This window comes from Chlorocebus sabaeus, chromosome 4 (genome assembly GCF_047675955.1).
Source record: "Chlorocebus sabaeus isolate Y175 chromosome 4, mChlSab1.0.hap1, whole genome shotgun sequence".
NCBI lineage: Eukaryota > Metazoa > Chordata > Mammalia > Primates > Cercopithecidae > Chlorocebus > Chlorocebus sabaeus.
This window is the reverse complement of record NC_132907.1, coordinates 59715879-59735692: the sequence shown is the minus strand read 5'-3', so window position 1 is coordinate 59735692 and position 19814 is coordinate 59715879. Positions and strand designations below refer to the sequence as shown.

Sequence of the window (19814 nt, the reverse complement as noted above, 5' to 3'; positions counted from 1 at the left end):
TAAATTAATCTGTGTTATTCCAGCAGACAAATACTTGGCATTAAGAGAGTCTAGTTTTATTGAAATACAGCCACATTCATTCATTTATGCATTCTCTGTGGCTGCTTTTGTGTGACAAGGGCAGAGGTGAGGAATTGTGACAGAGGTTATATGGCCCACAAAGCCTAGAAATATTTACTATCTGGCTCTTTACGAAAAATATTGCTGACTCCAGTCTAGAACATATTAAGAGCATCCTTAATATTCAAGGTCCACATTAAGTAGATGAATATAAGTTCTTCTAGGTAATACCTCTTGGTAGGTGTACAATTTTGGCCAGGGCAGCAATTTCTGATAATCATGTAAAGAGTCTGAAAAAATACCCATTAATCTGATCATCATGTCCTTGGACGTTCGGCAATCAAGCTAAAGATACTTCCTGAATTTTAGAAAGCTGGTGAGTTAGCAGGTTTCTGGTTACATTTAGCTCTTTTTGATGCCTTTCGATTCTGGGCTCCCCACCTACTTAGAAACATGAAATTATTGGGAAATGAAACTCAGAAGTACAAAATGATGTCATCAGATTAGTTGAAATTAAGGTCTGGGGCTTCTGATTTTTAGAACCTAACACCACGCTTTCCTGTACAGCAAAGAGATTAGCAGTGCTTTACTCAGAAAGAAACCAAAATCATAGTCTTCACAAACAGGGACTTCCCTTTTTTCCCCCTAGTGAAGTCCCCAGTATAAAATTAATGTGTATACATGTATTATAACATGACTTTGATAATCATGTCAGTTATACTGCCTAAATGAAAAGAACAATATAGAAGCCTACTCCATTGTTTGGACATTACTGTTCCCATTTTTCATATCCAAACATGTAAAACGTTGAATCCCCTAGCGAATTTAAAGTTTCTCTCAAAACTGAGGGTGGGAGGAAGCCATAGCAGTTCAGGGTCAAGTTCTAAATTTTGAGGCATCATGATTAAGCTCTTCAAGTACAGGGCTCTGGCTTAGCAGCCAAGTCCAAGTATGAGATTCATTAAAGCATTTCATTGTTAGCTGTCATTAACAGTGATCAGTGTCATTCCCTTACTCCCATTGAATGCTTGGCATTGGCTGGGCAAATTCACCCACAAAGAGAAAGTCTCAACAGCAGCTGCCTGCTTACACAGAAGAAAGATTCCAGACTAGCTTAATGCTTTGCCACTGAATAATGTCCTAGCTGCTTGAATAATCAGAGCTACCTACCACATTGTACAATAATCATATTCTAACTAAAATTCATTGCTTCCAAAGGAATATATCAGTGAAAAAAGTCCTGATCAATGACTACTTTGTAAAAGGAGATCCCCATAAAATACCATTGTGGGAAGTTTTACATTTGTACATGGAATTGCCAAGTCTTTATATAACCAGTCTAAGTGATAACACAGCGAGAATCCATAAGCATAGCTTATGCTTCAGTTGATGATTTCCCAAAGCCACATGTGATTTCTACTTTAAAAGAAATCCACAACCTGTTAGGTTATCGCACTTGGATTATGCCTTAGATTTCAAAGCATTCCCTTTACATGATGAATTCTCACCCTAACAATACAACTGAAGATATTTGGAGCTCATGTTGCTGCTGTTTCTTTATCTATCTTAGTTTTTTTTTTTTCCTGAGAATTTCACTATTAAATTCTTACTATACACTTTGCTCACAAATGAACGTTTCCTTTCTATACCAGTAATCACAATAATATTTGAGGAATTAGAAGTAAATAGACAGAAACAAAACTGAACAATGAACAATAACAAGCTTCTAAACCTCACTGTTCCTTTTGGTGCAGCCACCCAAGTGGCACACAGCTACTCAAGTCTGAGGACCCCTCCATGTGGCTAGAAGAAGCCAGGCATCTTGCTTTCGTAACTGTTTGGCCTTCCAAGTGGTTTAGTGAGTCACAAAACCCATATCATTTCATCTCTCACAAATGGAAACACTTATGCTTTGTTGGGCTGGTTTTCAGTCCTCAAACTGGGCCTGGGGCCCAGTTCCTGCAGAGCACAGTCCCTGGTCCTGGAGGCCTTTGTCCAGGCTGAGGTGTGTCTGCATACTCTCTTCTCCAGCAGGCAGCTATGCATTGACCAGCAATGTGATTTTCCTCAGCACATTTCCAGCCTTCCCCATTGTGCCTCTTGCTAATGGTGCTGATATATTTCTGAGCTTTTCCATTTGCCTTGGTTTTGCTAGAGGAAGAACAGGTGCTTCTACCCTTTCCTTATTTCTGGGAATTGTACACTGCCCAGCTGGCGCTGGTTTGCCTGCTGGCATCAAATGTGGGACACATGGAGAAAGTATATTCTGCTAATCTCCTAGCTTCATCTCCCTTGAGGAGTTTTCCTCCACACTTATCAGATCTGGGTTCCAAAGGCTCATAACCTAGCTCTTCAGATAGTATTTGGCAAGAACAGTGGCCTTGAAAGTGTGCCATTTGTGGGTGAATGTACAAAGCACCAAATCAACAAACTATTTGTCATCATTCCATTGCCTTTCCTCCACGTGTGACGCACTGCTCGAACCATCCAAATACATAAGCAGTGTCACAGGAAAAGGGGCAAACTCATTGAGGATCAACTATAGATGAGAAGTTTCTCAACCATTATCTTCCTCCACCCCCAAAAGGGCCTGGGATGCAGGCATTAATTTCTCTATTGTTAGAAAGATGGAGCCTGAGGTTCAAGAGAAGTAAAACTTCCCTGGGTCACCCAGTTTCTCAGGGGCACAGGCTTGAAGCAAACACAGCAAAAAGAAGAAATGTATTGCTCTTGTATTCAGAGATGCATAACAGTGGGAGAAATATCACATAGCTAACTCCATCTCGCTTCTAATCTCACAAGCTAACTGCCTTTGCTCATTCCTGCACATAGGCCAAGCTAATGATGGAAAGAATTTAGATTATAGTTTAACTTCAGAACTAATGACCATCTCTCTTTTGGAACAGACCCCTGAGGAGATTAGAGAGTATGCACACAAATAACAATGCCATCTTAAAGATTTATAGAAACAAGGTCAATCTGGAAAGTAGTTGACCATGAACAAAGAAGTTTTGCAACCTCCTCAGATCCCTGCTGATGCCCAAATGCCTGTGGTCACCAGGCACCTGTAGACCTTAACCCCCTACCTGTTCCCCCTTCCCCTAACATAAAAGGAGCCTAACAATCTATCAACTTAAGATGGTTCTTTAGTATATCAGTCTGCCATCTTCGAGGATCGCTGGCTCCCTGAAATAAAGTCATCTTCCTTGCCCCAATACCTTATCTTATTGGCTGTCATGTGGTAAGCAGTAAGAGCTTTGGACTTAACTACAGAAGGTAAATTCTTTTATAAGGGTTGCCAACCAGAAGCATGTTGCTGGTTTGTTGGTGAAGTGCAAGAAGGGTGTGAAATAGAAGTGAGTGGTAAGGGATGTTTTAGGGCCTTTGAGGCTCATAAATTTGTACTGAGCTCAGACTCAACACTTGCCCCACGCCCTTAGTATTTTACCCTGTTGACTGTACATGTGTTGGTGTCCCCCATTAAATCATGAACTCTTTGGTGAGTATGATAGCAATTACTCCCATGAATTGTGTGCTTCCTTGGTGCCAAGTGTTGTACATGCATTGTCTTTTTCTCGCAGCAACCCTGGAATGTATGTTTAGTAGCCTCATTGTACAGATGGAAAAGTGAGACAGAGAGGTAACTCACTTGCTGCACAGCTTCACTCCTGGAAAACTAGAGCTGAGATCTATGTTGTCTGTCTGATTCTAGTGAAAGTTCTCAGTTGCAAGAAGTACAAAAGACCCTCAACCCTAGGGCAAGTTCCAGGTCCTTGGAAGAGTGGAATCCATTGCTATTTAGAAATAGAAGTAAGGGCCGGGCACGGCGGCTCATGCTTGTAATCCCAGCACTTTGAGAGGCTGAGGCGGGTGGATAGCTTGAGGTCAGGAGTTTGAGATCAGCTTGGTCAACATGGTGAAACCCTGTCTCTATTTAAAAAAAAAAAAAAAAAAAAAAGTTGGACTTGGTGGCACACATCTGTTGTTCCAGCTACTCAGGAGGCTGAGGCAAGAGAATCGCTTGAACCCGGGAGGCAGAGGTTGCAATGAGCTGAGATTGTACCACTTTACTGCAGCCTGGGTGACAGACAGAAAAAGACTCTGTTTAAAAAAAAAGGGAAAAGAAAAAAAAAGATCTAGAAGAAAGAACTGTGGAACTGAGGGCTTTCTTTTCACTTAGCTGGATATCAGCAAGGCTTCTGGAAATTGTGGTATTACACGGGCACCAGAAGAAGCTACTACAAGGTGCTATTGGAGATTCCCACAGGCTCTCAAAATGTTTCTCTCACCTAGATCATAGAGACGTTTCCACCAATGGAGACTTGAGGTTGAACTACTTTTAAAATGCAAATTCTGGAAGTGCTCATTTATTGAACAATAGTGGCCTGAATGGTTTATTGAATTATTTGGTATATTCTCAGGGAGGTTCAGTTTGGAGGAAGAAGGGGTCTGACAGAAGAAAACAGACCACAAAGTGGGAGGGGGACAAGAAAAGGAGTTGGGGGCTTATGTGGGGCATCTTAATAGGGTAAGCAGAAGTAAAAGAAATTCTTCCTGAAACAGAGTAGGATGACAGTGGAGAAGTGAAATAAGCAGGTAAACCTATTCCTTGGGTCTAGCATACCACACTGTGCGATCCTCTAGATGAAATACACGTACAAGTGGTCATTAGTGTGTGATGACTGTGGACAACCCGGGACATAGATCAACACCAAAGACAGCGTGCCGCCTTATAGTTTTGGGACCAGACCTATATAGGTAATTAGAAAACTTTCATTTCTTTTGAAGACATGGACAGTGATTTGGTTTTGACACTAGTTGGGCTGACAAGAACTTGGTTTTTAACCATCTGTTATCTGTGATTATTTGAAATATTCAGTTTCAAAAGTTTAACCCACTTATTGAACATTCCAATTCCAAAGACATTGTTAGGCACTGGGGCAGAGTATACAAAGGAGAATAAGTCACAGTCCTGCCCTCAGGAAGCTTATAGCATAGTAGTCTTGACCAAGAAGTCTATGTTTGACACAAGGTGATAAATGAAGGTAGTAGAGTAATACCATGAGTGGAATGAGTACATTCGAGAATTCCCCTTTAGGTCACAGGTTTTGCCTTCCCTCATCCTCTTCCCAAATCTTAGCAAGCATCTAGCTCCACTGACTGATGTTTAACTCCATGTATCCTTCTGGACATCCAACCCATGCAATCCTTTTCTGCTGAGAAACTTCTGAGGCCTGTGATGACCTGAGACAAATGCAGAGAAGAACTTATACCTCCAGTCTCCTGAAAGTGGGTGTACATGCCAGCATTCCCAAGTTCCTGCAGAAGACTGAACCCGTGCAGGCTTAGATCCTAGGACTCTTAAACCTGATACTTAACTCTATCTAGATTATTTATAAACTCACCACTGGAAGTACATGCCCACCAATACCCAGATGTGTGCATCTTGTGTGATTTCATCTGTTCTTCTGTACTTTTCTCTGAAAATAATGCTGTTCATCCCTAAATAGCCACACTAAATAATATACTTGAGTTTAGAAAAGAAGCTCCAGGGCCACTAAAGAGACTGCTACTACTACTGGGGGATCAGCAATAGTCTATAGGCTCTGGCTTCGCACAGTCATAGCATCTTGCGTGTGAGATAACTTTAAAAGGGTATCTGGCCCATATTCATATATATGGTATATTTTTGTAAAGGCTGGAGGACAGGAGAGAGGGACATATTTTTATGAACGCGCTTTTGTGTCTTTGAATTTTAAATGAACTAAATGAATTCTAAACCATGCATAAAAATAAATAAAAATATAAAAGTCACAGATATGAACACTATTATGGTTGCAATGACATCCTTTGAAAAGTAAAGAAAAGTTGTTAAGAGAAAAATAAAGCTCATTGAATCAAACCCTGAGGGAGGTAATAGACTCATCCCTGTGATCACATAACTGCCATTAATTGCTCTGATCTTTAAACGACTTGATTTTAGCTTGGGACATATCTATATCTAATATATATTCACCCTTACTTTCTGCTAAATATTTAACCAAAATCATCCCAATAAAGAAGGAATTTATATTATTGGTTTGAAGATAATTTTTTTTAAAAGATTTAGCTTTCTGTAGGATTCTGAGTTATTTGGAGAATATGCAAAGATTTGAAATAGCTTTCAAACTTTAATTAACTGATGTTGCCACTGCAATCTTCCAAACTTAATTGAGTATAGTTTACTGCAACTATATATATGAATTTCTGTTTTCTTTGCAGTTTTAAATTTGGAAGTTAACCACAAGAAATATCTGACACGTATCATATAATATTTTAAAATAACTCTTTTTGAAAATTAAAGTTGAATAAACAGATTGAAGATTTGATTAGGTAAATTCAACACTTCCAATGAACGCATGTTAATCTTTATTGAAAATAATCCTATGGAAACTGGAGCAAAAACGTTGCCTCTTATGTAATTAAAATATATAACCAGTTTAAACATATAGTATAGAAGACAAATCATCACAATTACTGTCTTTACAGCCATTGCTGAAGAATTCATTACTTAAATTAAAATCTTAATGCATTTCCTTGTATAAACTTCAATTCTGCTAAATCCATTGTTGTTACTATCATTAGGGAGGAAGGAACATCTGTTACTTTCACGCTAGTTATTGAGAAACCAAGTTAACTCGCGAGAAAACATTTTTGAAGGTAGATATGCAGTGAAAAGTAGAGAAGACAGAATGAAATATTGTGTTTCCTAGGCTTATTTCACTTCTAATAAAACACTGGAAAGAAGCCATCAAAATTTTTTTTTTTTTTTTTTTTTTTTTTTGAGACGGAGTCTTGCTCTGTTGCCCGGGCTGGAGTGCAGTGGCCGGATCTCAGCTCACTGCAAGCTCCGCCTCCCGGGTTTACGCCATTCTCCTGCCTCAGCCTCCCGAGTAGCGGGGACTACAGGCGCCCGCCACAGAAGCCATCAAAATTTTAAAGGAAATAATGTGGTAACAAATAAATTAATATGACTCTCTCTATATCTTTTTTAAATTTTTTTTTAAGTTTGCAAAGGCCGGCCTCAGATGGCTGTAGGGAGCAATTAGAATTTGCTTCATGGCTTGTTGAATAACTCTGGTTTCTTCAGTCTTCGATAAGTGGCAGGTGGGTGGGTACAACACAGAAACTATGAAAAGTAGGCAGGAAGAGTTTGGGGAAAAGAGGCGGCATTTCATCAAGACTCCTCTGCTACTGGCAACTTTAACCAGCCAGAGCCCTGTCTGGGGGGTGGTAATTTATCCTCCCACCTTGGCAGATGGCAGGTGGTTTAGATGTGAGGCCTTTCTGGAGGGGGGTTGGATCGTTCAGCCTCTAGATTATGCCATCTCCCCACCAGTCCCACTCCTGGAAGCCCAGCCCAGTTTTACTGCCTCCTACTGGTACCTTGGGTTTTTTGCAGGAGAAACAAGTCTACTTCTGAAGGTGGCAGCTTCAATTATACAGCAAAGTGGCACAACATAGTGGCTAGGAACCCAGAGCTCTACAGACAGACTCAGTTCAAAACCCGGCTTTACTACTTACCAGCTGTATGATCTTAGGCCTATGACTTAACCTCTTTTTTTGCCTCAGTTTCCTCATCTATAAAATGATAATAAGAGTACCTACTTTTTATTATAAAGGGTGGCTGGAAGGACTAAATGAGTTAAAACATGAAATTCTTAAAACAAGGCATTGTATATAGTTAGCACCCACTAAATGCTTGCGATTATATTAGCATTTCTGCGGAGAAACTGAGCAACTGTAGAAAGCCCCATGTAAATGTCTGACAGCAGGAAGGCCTTGGTAAACACAGCCAAAGTGTCAAAACACTCAGAAAAGAGATAAACTAGTAATGTGAATGTGACCTTTCCAGCACTTACGAAAAGCACGGTAATCAAAAACAACAAAAGCCATCAGAACAGTCTTATGAGACAGGATGAAATTTTTATGGTTAAGAGGCAAAAGCAGCAAACAGAAGTTTCTCACCAGGCAGGGATTTGTTTCGTTCTGCTTAAACAAGTTAAGGTTAAAATTCCTAATGTTTTAAAATAGCACTAGATGTTATTCTGTTTTGGTTCAAAACAAGGGGTCTAAAACAAGGGTAGGGCAGGAACACTCATCTTGAACAGGACTAGGTTTTCTAGCAGTTTGGCTGGTCCCCTCCATCTGAAAGCCATGCCGGCCCTGACTCCCAATTCCATCCTGAATCCAACACCTCTTCCACCTCGTTTGCTGTCACCTTGGCATGATCCACCCTTCCCTCTTGCTTGTACTTCCGATCAGCCTCCTACAAACCCTCTGCTTTCAGTCTTCAAAGCATTCTCCACACAGAAGCTGGGAAGAGCTCTCAAAGGCAATGCCAACCATGTTCCTTCCCTGCTGAAAATCTCCCAATGAGTTAGGATGTTAAGCTCTCAAAGCACTTAATAGCCTAAATGACCTTGGGCCCTCCTTGCTCTTTTCCCACCTGTCCCTCATTGCTTCTTACCTTGGGTCCAGCCACAACGGTTTCCTTTCTGTTTCCTGAACAAGTCAGACCTTTTCCCTTTTGCTGTTGTTCTTTCTGCCTGAAGCCTTCTTTCTGCCAGCTCTCGGCATGTTTTTCTTTTTAGTATTGATGTGCTGCCTTGAAGACCACCTCCTCAGACAGTGCAACTTGTACAAGCTATTGAAAGCAGCCCTCAGCAAACTCTATTCCCTTCAATTCATTGCATTTTTTTTCATAGTACTGACTAATTTATTGGGTTTTATTTACTGTTTGTTTTTAGTGTGGATATCTATTTCCTCTTATTGGAATGTAAACTACACTAGAATAGGAACTTCATCCTTGTATCTCCAGTCCCTATAACAGGTCTTTGGGACGGAGCAGGACCTCCATAAACATTAGTTGAGTGAATAAAGAAATTCTGATGCCCATGATACTTGACTAACAGGAGGTCTCTGTCCATCCTTCTCCCCTGCAATCTTTTTTCTTATTTTCTCCTAATCCCGCAATCTCAGCACCCCAGAAAACAAAATGCTACATCATCTTCTGTCCCCCAACCTCTTCCACCAAATCTAATACAAAAACCTGGTTTCTTTTTGTTATTAATACAACCTTCTGAGGATTGATGTATTAGACTTAGCTGGACCTTGGATAGTTGATTCCAGAATCATTCTCGAAATCACAGATTCTTCCACATTTAGGATGACTTGGAATTGGCTTTTTCCAAATCCAAATTTATGAGTACCCCAGCTACTCTGATACCAAGTAGCTTCTGCAACCAAAATGATTTCCAGGGTCTGAGAGGGTGTTACACAGCCTAGTTATTTCTTGGCTAATTTACCTTGGTAAAGCCTACCCAATGACAGTTCCTGGAGACTACTGCTGTAATTATATTTTTAATAAGGGTGTGAACAGGAACAGAGTTAATTGGCTTTAAAATGGCTGAGACAAGAAAGCAAGTCTTGGTTAACTAAAGATTAACATAGCAATTGGGAAATCTAATATATAGGTGGCAGGAAAGCTTAACATTTATCTTTCAATCTCATAATTAATTAGCAAGCTTCTGGCAATCTGATTTCTAAATTGCACACAGAAAATTTTAGTCATGAGGCTACTGAGTGTGAGGTCTCTCTATAGAAGTAGTAAACTTAAATTATGCTCAAAATCATGTTTTTTAAGAACAAAATGATGAAATTGCTACTCAACAAAAATACATTTTGATGGTTTTCTGGGCCATGAGACTCTAAAACAAGGCAAAAGAAGAAATATAAATAAGTAATTAAGATTTGGATCATAGCTGACCAGTAGTAGCTCTTAGCCCTGGATGCATATTATAAGCCTGGAGAACTGCAAATAAATACGAATGTCCAGGCCCCTTCTCAGAATATTGATTCAGTGAGTCTATGAGTTGTTTTTAAAGCTCCCTAGGTGACTCTCACGTGCAATCAGTGTGGAGCAACACTGTTTAAGAGGCTTGCTTTTTGCTACTGCTAAAGCTTTTGGAAATTGTTTTAAATCAATAATGGATTCGGAGACAGGGAAAGAAAACCCAACCATTTGGGAATGGTACAAATTTTTTTTGTGTGTAAAGAGGCTGTATTGCCAAGACTCTGGCTTTTTTCCCACACTGTCCTTCAGAAGAACCTCCATCTCCCCCACCCCCACTCTCACCACTGGCAGTGAACCCAGTAGCTCCCAACACATATAGAGGATTCTTTAAAATGGAGCTGTTGGCCAGGTGCGATGGCTCATGTCTGTAATCCCAGCACTTTGGGAGGCCAAGGTGGGCAGATCAGGAGGTCAAGAGATCAAGACCATCCTGGCCAACATGGTGAAACCCCATCTCTACTAAAAATACAAAAATTAGCTGGGCTTGGTGGCGCATGCCTGTAATCCCAGCTACTCGGGAGGCTGAGGCAGGAGAATAGCTTGAACCCTCGAGGCAGAGTTTGCAGTGACCCGAGATTGCATCACTGCACTCCGGCCTAGAGACAGAGTAAGACTCTGTCAAAAAAAAAAAAAAAAAAAAAAAGCAGCTGTTTCAAATGTTGGGCTTTGTCCTCTTTTTTTCAACGGTATAACAAAAAGGTGATATCCTTTCAGTGAACAAGAGCTTCCGAGAAGAGAAGTCAGAACAGCCATAAAGTGTGGGGTTAGGAGTGGCGGAATAGCAACCAGAGTCTTCATTTCCCAGATGTTAGAGTGGATAAACTGTAAATACGCAAGGCCAAACTTCACTAGACTGAGAGCTCCCAGGCATCAGGGATGGGGCTCTCAGGACCACTGTGACTGGCTATGGGTCATTGACACTCAGATAATCACAGTGTTGGCAGCTTAGGTAAACCAGTTATCTTCACCTACTGATCTGTGACACTAATTCATTCATGTAAGAAATAACATTCTAACACCAACAGGAGAGTGGGTAGACTCACTTTGGGAGTCTAATAAGATATGTGGAATTCAGTGGCTGGAAATTCTAATTTCACCTCCCTGAGAATTCTCATTTCACCTCCATCACCAGCTAGTCTCCTGGCCCAAGGCAAGTAATTAAACTCCATTTCTCAATTTGTAAAGTTGGAGAGGTGAGGGAAGATTACAGATGCTTATAAAATAGCTACTGTGGGCACTATTAGGCATGATAATAAAGCCCTTGGCAATGATTACAAAAAGCCTGGTGGAAACAAGCACCTGTGAGATACCCATTGTGCCCCACTTATCTAGGATTTACTGTGGGATACCCCCAAAGTACACAGAGGACAAGAGTAGGCAGCTGGTTACAAAGGCTTTCAGCCACATCATCCAAGTAGACAGAATCACCACGAGGAATTATCTGTGAATTTAAAAGACTACATACAAATGTGCATGTATATACAATTTACACAAATTAAAGGCCACACTCTTCGTTGTCCATTTAATCTCCTTTAAAAGATTACTTCTTTCATTTTACGTCCCATGATTATGATATAAAAATCTTAGGTTTTGCTCAGTGATTCTCAACTCTGACTTCATATTAGAATATTCTGGGAAATTGAGACAGAAACAAAAATAAAACCAAATCAAACAAAAACACCACTGAGACCAGGCCCTAGTCTTTAATTAAATGGAAGCTCTGGTGTGGGGCTGAGGCATCCATAATTTTTAAAAGCTTCCCAGGTGATTCTGATGTAAAGCTCGGATCTGGAGCCATTGGATTAAGCCAAGTGTTCTTTTTCACATCACGCACCCCTGAACCCATGCACATCTCCACTGCCACACCACTGTGCACTTTTTCTTATTCGAGGTGGCTCTCTCCTTCTCTCCATGTGTCTTTAGGGACCGCAATGTCCATTTTCTACCTGGTCCTTCTTAATATATCTTAGAGCTTATGGGCATGCTGCCCTCCAGAATTGCAAAACTTTGTTTGTATCATTCATGTAACACTTAGAAAATGTTCTTTACATGCTATTGGTCTTTTATGTTTGTGTCCATCTTCCCAACTAGGAACTATGCTCCTCCAGAGCAAGAACCAGGTTTTATTCTTCTATTTTCCCCATGGAGTCTAGCATAGATTTCCTGGCTTACACAATGCTGAAAAATATGTGTTGCTATTGATGTAGAAATGTTACCAGGGCAGCCCTAGAGAAATAGCTGGGAAAGCTCATTATTGTCTTAAATTGTTATCTTCCTAGTTTCTTTATCTATAGATACTCCTGCTTAAAGAACTCCAGATGGCCTGGGATGTCTCAGGAGCTTGGTGATCCTTTGCCAAATACGAGAGGCCTGCAAGAAACCAGTGCAAACCAGAACTGGCCACCCCTTGTTTCATTTAAGTCATTAATATAGCGCTATAATGCTGGGCTCCCCACCCCTAGAAGAAAACTGCCACCATTTTTTCTCCATAGGATGCATGGAGAAGCATGTTTATCTGTGTCTGTGTCTCTGTACTTCCTCCCTGCATGTGTTTACATAGCTCCCCGCCCCACAACTAACTTGTCACGATCCTGCAGCTTCCCACAGCTGGGGAGAAGATGACTTTTTAGAGCAAGACGTCTCTCATTTTCCATTTCTGGCCAGTGAATAAAACCAGCTTGTCCTTTTTCAATTGGGTGTTCTCTCTCTGGAACCTATATAGACTAGAGAAAGAATTCAGTCTACCAGTGACAGATGCACTAAGATTCATTCTTGTCAACTTCTTTACTGCCATTTCTCCCAGATTTGGATTTCAAGTGGAAATGAACAAATGTTATTCCAAGAGAATCTCACATAATGTTTTGCTGCAGCTACATAAAGGCAATTCCTCCCTGCAGGCACATGTCTAGAGAAGCCATTTGTATTCAGGTTATCAATCATAACCATGGCCAATTTGTACAGTACATTTCACCATTAGCATTTTTTGTGGCATTATGTCATCAACACCAAACTTACTACAGGAAGTAAGGGAGAAAGTCGGGGGAAAAAAGGGAGAGAGAGGGTAACACGCAAACCAGTAGATTAGACAAAAGCAGAATCTAGGTCTTTGCTCTCCCAAGTCAGAGGCTTTCTCCAGCAATACCAGAATCTGACTGCTCTTCTTTTTAAAATAAACGAAACTGCAGGAAAAAATTATATCATTACTTCATTGACATGTTTGAGGGCCACTTTAGCTAGTGGACAAAAGAAACCAAAGCTGGTCTTTTGTGATGCCCCTGGAGTAGCCCTTCTGGAAACTGGGACTACTTTTTGTTCATGCTGTTTTAAGCAAGAGGACACGGAGAAACATTTATTACTGCATGAGATTACTTATTTAATGAGCTTTGCACAAAAACATGAAGCTCTACTTGTCTCCTCGTCTGATTTTACAAAGTGCCCAAAACTACAAAGACACTGTACTAGGAAGTGATTTAAAGGTAAAACTTTAAATCCAGATTTAAAATGACCTTTTCATTGTAGGACGTTTGAAAGCCTCAAGAGATTTGCCTGAGTGAGAGGATTGGTCTTGGTGATGAATATAATCACTGGGTCTATTTTATCAGATCCCAAAGTGACATGGTATAGTGGACTTCAAATGATCACCTGCTAACCAGCAGCATGAGGGTGGGGGAGAAGGAAAAGGGACCTCTTTTCTCTCGCACTTCACCAAATAACTGAATATGGGGGCAGATAAGAAGGAGCCTGACACAAGAATAGAGGAAGAAGTTACATTTGGAAGAAGGGGGAAAAAGTTCCTATCATGTATTTGTCAACTTATTAGTCTAGATCAGTGCTACTCAATGGAAATATAATGTGAGTCATATATGTGATTTAAACATTTCTATTAAGCCACATTAAAAGGAAAAAGGTAAAATTAATTTTAATATATTTTATTTAAACTAGTATAGCTAAAATATTATCATTTCAATATACAATCAATATAAAAATTGAGACAGTTTACTTTTCCTTTTGTTTTTGTTTGAGACAGAGTCTAGTTTTCTCGCCCAGGCTGGAGTGCGATGGTGGGATCTTGGCTCACTACAACCTCTGCCTCCCAGGTTCAAGTGGTTCTCCTGTCTCAGCCTCCCAAGTAGCTGGGATTACAGGTGCCCACCACCACGCCCAGCTAATTTTTGCATTCTTAGTAGAGACGGGGTTTCACCATGTTCCTCAGGCTGGTCTCGAACTCCTGAGCTCAGGTAATCCACTGCCTTGGCCTCCCAAAGTGCTTGGATTACAGGCATGAGCCACCGCGCCGGGTCGAGACAGTTTACTTTTTCGGGAAAATACTAGATCTTTAAAAATCTGGGGTGCATCGTACATTTACAGTACATCTCAATATGAAATAGCCACATTTCAAATGCTCAATAGGCACACGTGACTAGTGGCTACTGTATTGGACAGTTCAGGTGTAGGTGCACTAACTGGAATTTGGGACATCAAATACAAATCATCGCCAACATTTAGCTACTTAATATACTTTTGATACTCTCCTTCTACCGGCTCCCTCACTTTCTCCAAAAGACATTATCTCAAAGGCCACATGCTGTGTTAGCAAATAGTTGTGGGCTTTGGAGTGAAATAGACTAAGGGAATCAAATACCAGCTTCGTAACCTTGGACTAGCTCCTTAACCTTGATGACTCTTGGTTTCTTCAACTGCAAAATAAAAACAAATATAGCTAACTCACCAGATTGTTGGGAAGATAAACAGCGTGTACAGCAGAGCCTAGAAGAGTACAGTAGGCATTGAAACAATAAGTCCCCCTATATACAACTCAACTTCTAAAGGGCCCATCTTCAGACTTTAAGCTCTACTGCTTCATTTACTTCAATTTAAGAACTTTCTCTTGAGAGTTCTGCTAAGGTAGCCCTTTCCCTAGACTTTCACAGGGCTGGCTCCCTTTTTGAAAACGCAGGTTTAAGTTCAAGGGTAACCTTTGTATGGCAGTCTTCTCTAACTACCCTGTTGAAAGTTGGTCCCACTCCCTGTCACTCTCTAGCCTTCCGCCTCTATTTTCTTCATAGCATTTATCAGTATCTGAAATGATTTTATTTATGTATTTGTTCACCTGACTGTTTTCTGTCACTCTCTATGGCACAGAAGCTCCACAAGGGCTGGGATTCTGTGTGTCTCATTCCCCACCGTGTCATCAAGTGCCGAGCACAAAACAGAGCTCAGCAAATGTTTGTCGAATAAATGAATGAAAATGTGCTCAGCACAGCGAGGTAAAGGTAAGTGGTGTTCTGATTCTAAAGGTGGTAGAGAATGAACATTCCAGAGCTCTGTTTAACTAAAAGGATTACCAAGGAAGTCAGTGACAGAGAGCCAGCCTCACCTGCTAATGTTAGGTATCGCCAATCTTGAGTCTAATGGCTGGGCTTGGGAAGGGCCAGGAATATTCTTCTCCCATAGGTGATCTTGTTGTTGCTACCTGTTAATATGTATCACAAGCCAAGTACATGTTCACACCACTTCAAAGCACCCACTAGATTTGGTTATTCCTGCCTTTTAGAAGAATCTTAATCCAGTTGACTGATGCAAGTTTCTGACATCGGGGAGCTTGGGAGCACTGGGTAGTGGAAAAAGAGTGGGTGCCAAAGTCAGACAGACCTGGGCTTGGATCCTGGTTCTGCCTTTCCTGAGCTAGGCAGATGCGGGGTGTGGGGTGGGGGGCGTATGTACATTTCTGTTTCAATTTCCTTACTGGTAAAGCTTTAAATGATAACTCATACCCTGCAATCTTGCTATGAGAATTAATTGAGGCAATGTGTGAAAGTGCTTAGCATATCTTAAAGGCTTAATAAATAGTAGGCATCAATATTGCTATCTTTGCATGCAGGAATACCTCACCAAAGTATACTGATCTTTGGCTACTCTGTGGATATCCAATTTCCTTTTAAGTTTCCGATGTTTCCTTCTTTTATTGCTATATCAGCTGACCACTTGCAATGGAGGCACCAGGACCCCATGGAGAGAGAGTATACGCTGAGTTAGCTACATCTGTGCCAAGCTGTGAAAGATGACAATGGAGACATTTGTCTCTACAGTTTCTGAACATGGACCCAGCCACAAGACTTCTTTCCATGCCTGGCTGTTTTCAGCTACAGGCACAGCTCTAGCTGTTTTGTACTCAAGATTATGGGTCAAGAGAGACTTGAGAGACAGGTCAAGTATCCATGCCGGTCTGGACATATTTTACTTGCCGGCAATACATAGTGCTCTGCTTGACATTGCACAACTGGAACAGCCAGTCTGACTCTGTATTCTGAGCCCACCACTCCATTTTGAGCATAACTAGACCAGAACTAATTTTACTCGAGACAGAGAGAGTAAACTGTTCTAAAAAGCATGAGACTATTGAACACTTACTTATGGTGCCACATTAATATTAATAAAAACAGCTTCTCATTGACTATGGGCTAGGCATGATACATAGTATTTCCATTCTCCCAACAACCATGCAAAAAAAAAAAAAAAAAAAGAAGAAGAGAAAAAAAGCAGCATTATTTTCATTGTGCTGATAGGAAAAGTGAAGCTCAGGGAAACTCAGAGACTTGCTCAGTGTGGGAGTCAAGATCTGAAGCCCAGTCTGCTGAGTTCCAAAACCCTGTGTGTTTTCTGATGTACCTTGCTGGCACTGCTTGTGGAACACCCAGGGTCCCCAGAGATCTCAGTCCTTAGTCCTTTAAAGGCAAAGTACAGAGGTTCAAAAGAATACAGCTGCCTACTCATACTATGCCTCAGGGAGCAAAGAGTGCTTCATTTCCAAACAAAGCCTTGGCCTCCCTGCCATCCAGCTAGGTGACCTGAAGAGCACTCTGATTCAGACAGTGATCCTCTTTAGATGGCTCTCCAGTGTTGGTGGGACTGAAAATTCTAGGGGTAAGGACTGTCGCCTTAGGAGAGTCATTAAAAAGAGTTGTGAGGAGGTGTCCCCTGGAGTCAGAGGCTGGTAGAGCTCTGGAGAGAGCATGTGCGGAGCTCACCCAGGACAGGGGAGCCGTCTCCTTCAGCAGCATGGCTGACTCCAGACCCCCAAGGCGGCTGTGGATTACTCCCACAGTCAGCACAACTGCCAGCAAGGAGTCGGCTGGGTGGTCTTGATGCAGGAGGGACAAAGGATTGTCACCTAGGGTTCAGGCATGGCTTTCAGGGAGTATCCACAAATCCTCAGGGATTGCAGGTAAAATTTTATGTCCATGCCATATGCATTTTCCCCCAGGAAGAGGACTCACAGCTAATCCTCAAAAGGACCTATCACTCCCAATTTTTAAGAACCACTGAAATTAATATTTTCATCTGCTCCTCTCTCGCACTATGCAGCACTTCCACCTCATTAAACATTTATATATGTAAATAATTAATTACCTAAACTTTGCAGGAAAAAATCGAAGCCCAGAGAGGGTAAGTATCTTGCCCAAGTTTGCACAGCCGATGGTCAGGATTGGGATTAGCAGCACTTCCCTGGTCAAGTGAAGCACGATTTCAGGTGGGAAATCTTTGCCAGTCAACTTGACAAATGAAGACAAAGTGATCCCTCCTGATTAATAATAATGTTTTGCAACCATTTTCAAGTCCGGTCATAGAATCCCCTATGTTGCTTGTTCTTCCGGCAGTGTGGGTTGCTTCCTCAGGATACAGGTAGAGGTCACTAAAAGGATAGTTTTCTACTCAAAGAGCCAGGACTCCAGCCCTTGCCTTCCCCTGCCGCAGCACTCGGGCCGGCCCTCCAGTTACCTGAGTTAGCCTGACTTTAACCAACTCCCCTTCCCTTCCCTCCTCCCTCCTCCAGCGGGCTCTCCTTCCAGCTTCCTCCCGGGCTGCAATTCCTCTGCCTAGGGCCGTCTGCCTCCGTCCAGCTCCGGCGTCCGGCCCAGAGGCTGCTCACCTGCCCCTACCCCTGCTGACTTTTGGGAGGAGCAACACCTTTCGGGTCAGCGTTGCTAACCCTAAACTTTCCCCGCCGGATGCCCGCGAGGCTGCTGCGGCGGCGGCTGCTGGTGGGAGAGTCTCGAGTCCGGCTGTCAGCACATCACCTGTCTGCGCCCCTTCCCCCTCCCTGCCCTTTTTTCCTTTTCTTTTTATTTTGACGCAAATAATTTATATTCTGAGAATCCCACAATCAACGCCGAAACTCATCCCACAATCAACGCCGAAACTCATGCTCAAGGATGCAGGTGAAGATGCCTTTGACAAAGACGAATGCAAGCCGAGTGCAGTTTGTAAAAGCTGGGGTTGGGGGCAGTGGTGGAGGCAAAGCACCTTAAGAGTATTTTTTAGCCCCTCTGAGAAGGGACATCCGGGCGGAAAGCGGGCGGATCCTGGGCTTCCCTGCCGGCTGCGGCTCTGGCTCCCGGCTGGCGTTCTCTCCAGTAGCCCATGCTGGCGGCCACCGCGCTTCCCTTCCGCACGCGGGCCTCGAACCCGCAGCCCGGACAGCGGCTGCCAGCGCCGCCCCTGCCGCGCGCCGTTGGAGGCGGCCTCAGCTCGCCATGGGTACTCACTTTTGCCGGGGAGCAAAGTCTGCCATATCAGTCGATGAGCACTTCCTGCACGAGGAGGTGAAGCTCCATTGTGTGGAAAGCTGTTTCGCGAACGGTCGGTAAAATCCAGAAAGAGGGAGAATGAGTGAGTAAGGCAGAAAGCCCAGCCCAGAAAACCGGCGTCTGGGGATTTCAGCCTCCGCTCCACTGTCCCCAGCCCGGTGGCTCTGTGAGAAGAAGCTCAACTCCGTGCACTTGTTCACTCTTTCTTCATGAGAGGAGGAGTCAGTGTTGCAACATTTATGTTCCTTGCTGGAGGCAAAACAGTGATTTTCTTCAGCATGCAAAACGTCCAGAGCCTGCCAGTTTTACAAGGCGACGGAGGTAGTTGGTGGAGCTAGAATCCTGCGAAGACGTGAGGAAACAACTGATTTCCCCCAGATCGGTTTTGCATGCTTAGGGCCACACGTCTTTGAGACTGCACCAGAAAATAGACAGACAAAACAATAATAAAAATGACTTAGTGAGTCGAAAGACCTCAAAGATGATATTTTTCCAGGCAGCCAAGATGTGGAGTGTCTCCGTGTCAAATTTCTTTCCTTATTTCTGAGTAACATTGAACAGCAGCTTGACAACAGTTGAGAGGTTCTCCAGGGATTTGAATTGCACCTTCCCTGAGGAGTCAGATAGAAAGGAGCAAAAGAAGATAGTGACCTAAGAAGGTTTTTCTTTCTTTCTTTTTCTTTTTTTAATACCCAAAGCGCAAACTTCCAGGGTGCTGTGTTTATTATCTGCCATATGAATATAATACATAAACATTGGTGGTGCCTAAATAGCCCCACTTCTGTTGTTTTCCACAAATAAAGAATTGATCTTTTCTAACGGGCTGCATGTTGTTCTGAGTTTTCTTTTCCTTGAAACCACACACAACCGCCTTTTCTCTTGCAAAAACAAAAACCCCACATTTAACAGTACTGAAACAAATAGTAGCAGCTGCCTGAATCAAATAGTTATTTCTGGCTATGTATGTTGCTGGTGTCATTTGATGCCATAATAATTAATGCATCCGATTGTTACACAACCCAGAGGGCCACCGAGGAATATTTTAAAAAAAGGTTTTTGAGTTTTGTTGTTGTTGTTGTTGTTGAGATGGAGTCTCGCTCTGTCGTTCAGGCTGGATTGCAGTGGTATAATCTTGGCTCCCTGGAACCTCCTCCTCCCGGATTCAAGCAATTATCCTGCCTCAGCCTCCCAAGTAGGTGGGATAACAGGTGCGTGCCACCACATCCGGCTAATTTTTTGTATTTTTAGTAGAGATGGAGTTTCACCGTGTT

General features: G+C 42.2%; 1 protein-coding gene across 3 annotated transcripts in view; it reads right to left on the bottom strand.

The window, feature by feature from the left end:
- PRLR (prolactin receptor) overlaps nt 1-19361 on the bottom strand; it is a 170599-nt gene extending 151238 nt beyond the window's left edge. For all 3 annotated transcript variants that reach the window (XM_073014807.1, XM_007961343.3, XM_073014808.1), the window contains exon 1: nt 18502-19361. The gene's annotated coding sequence lies outside the window, so the exon portion shown is untranslated. The remainder of the gene's footprint in view (nt 1-18501) is intronic.
- Nucleotides 19362-19814: the final 453 nt, after the last annotated feature.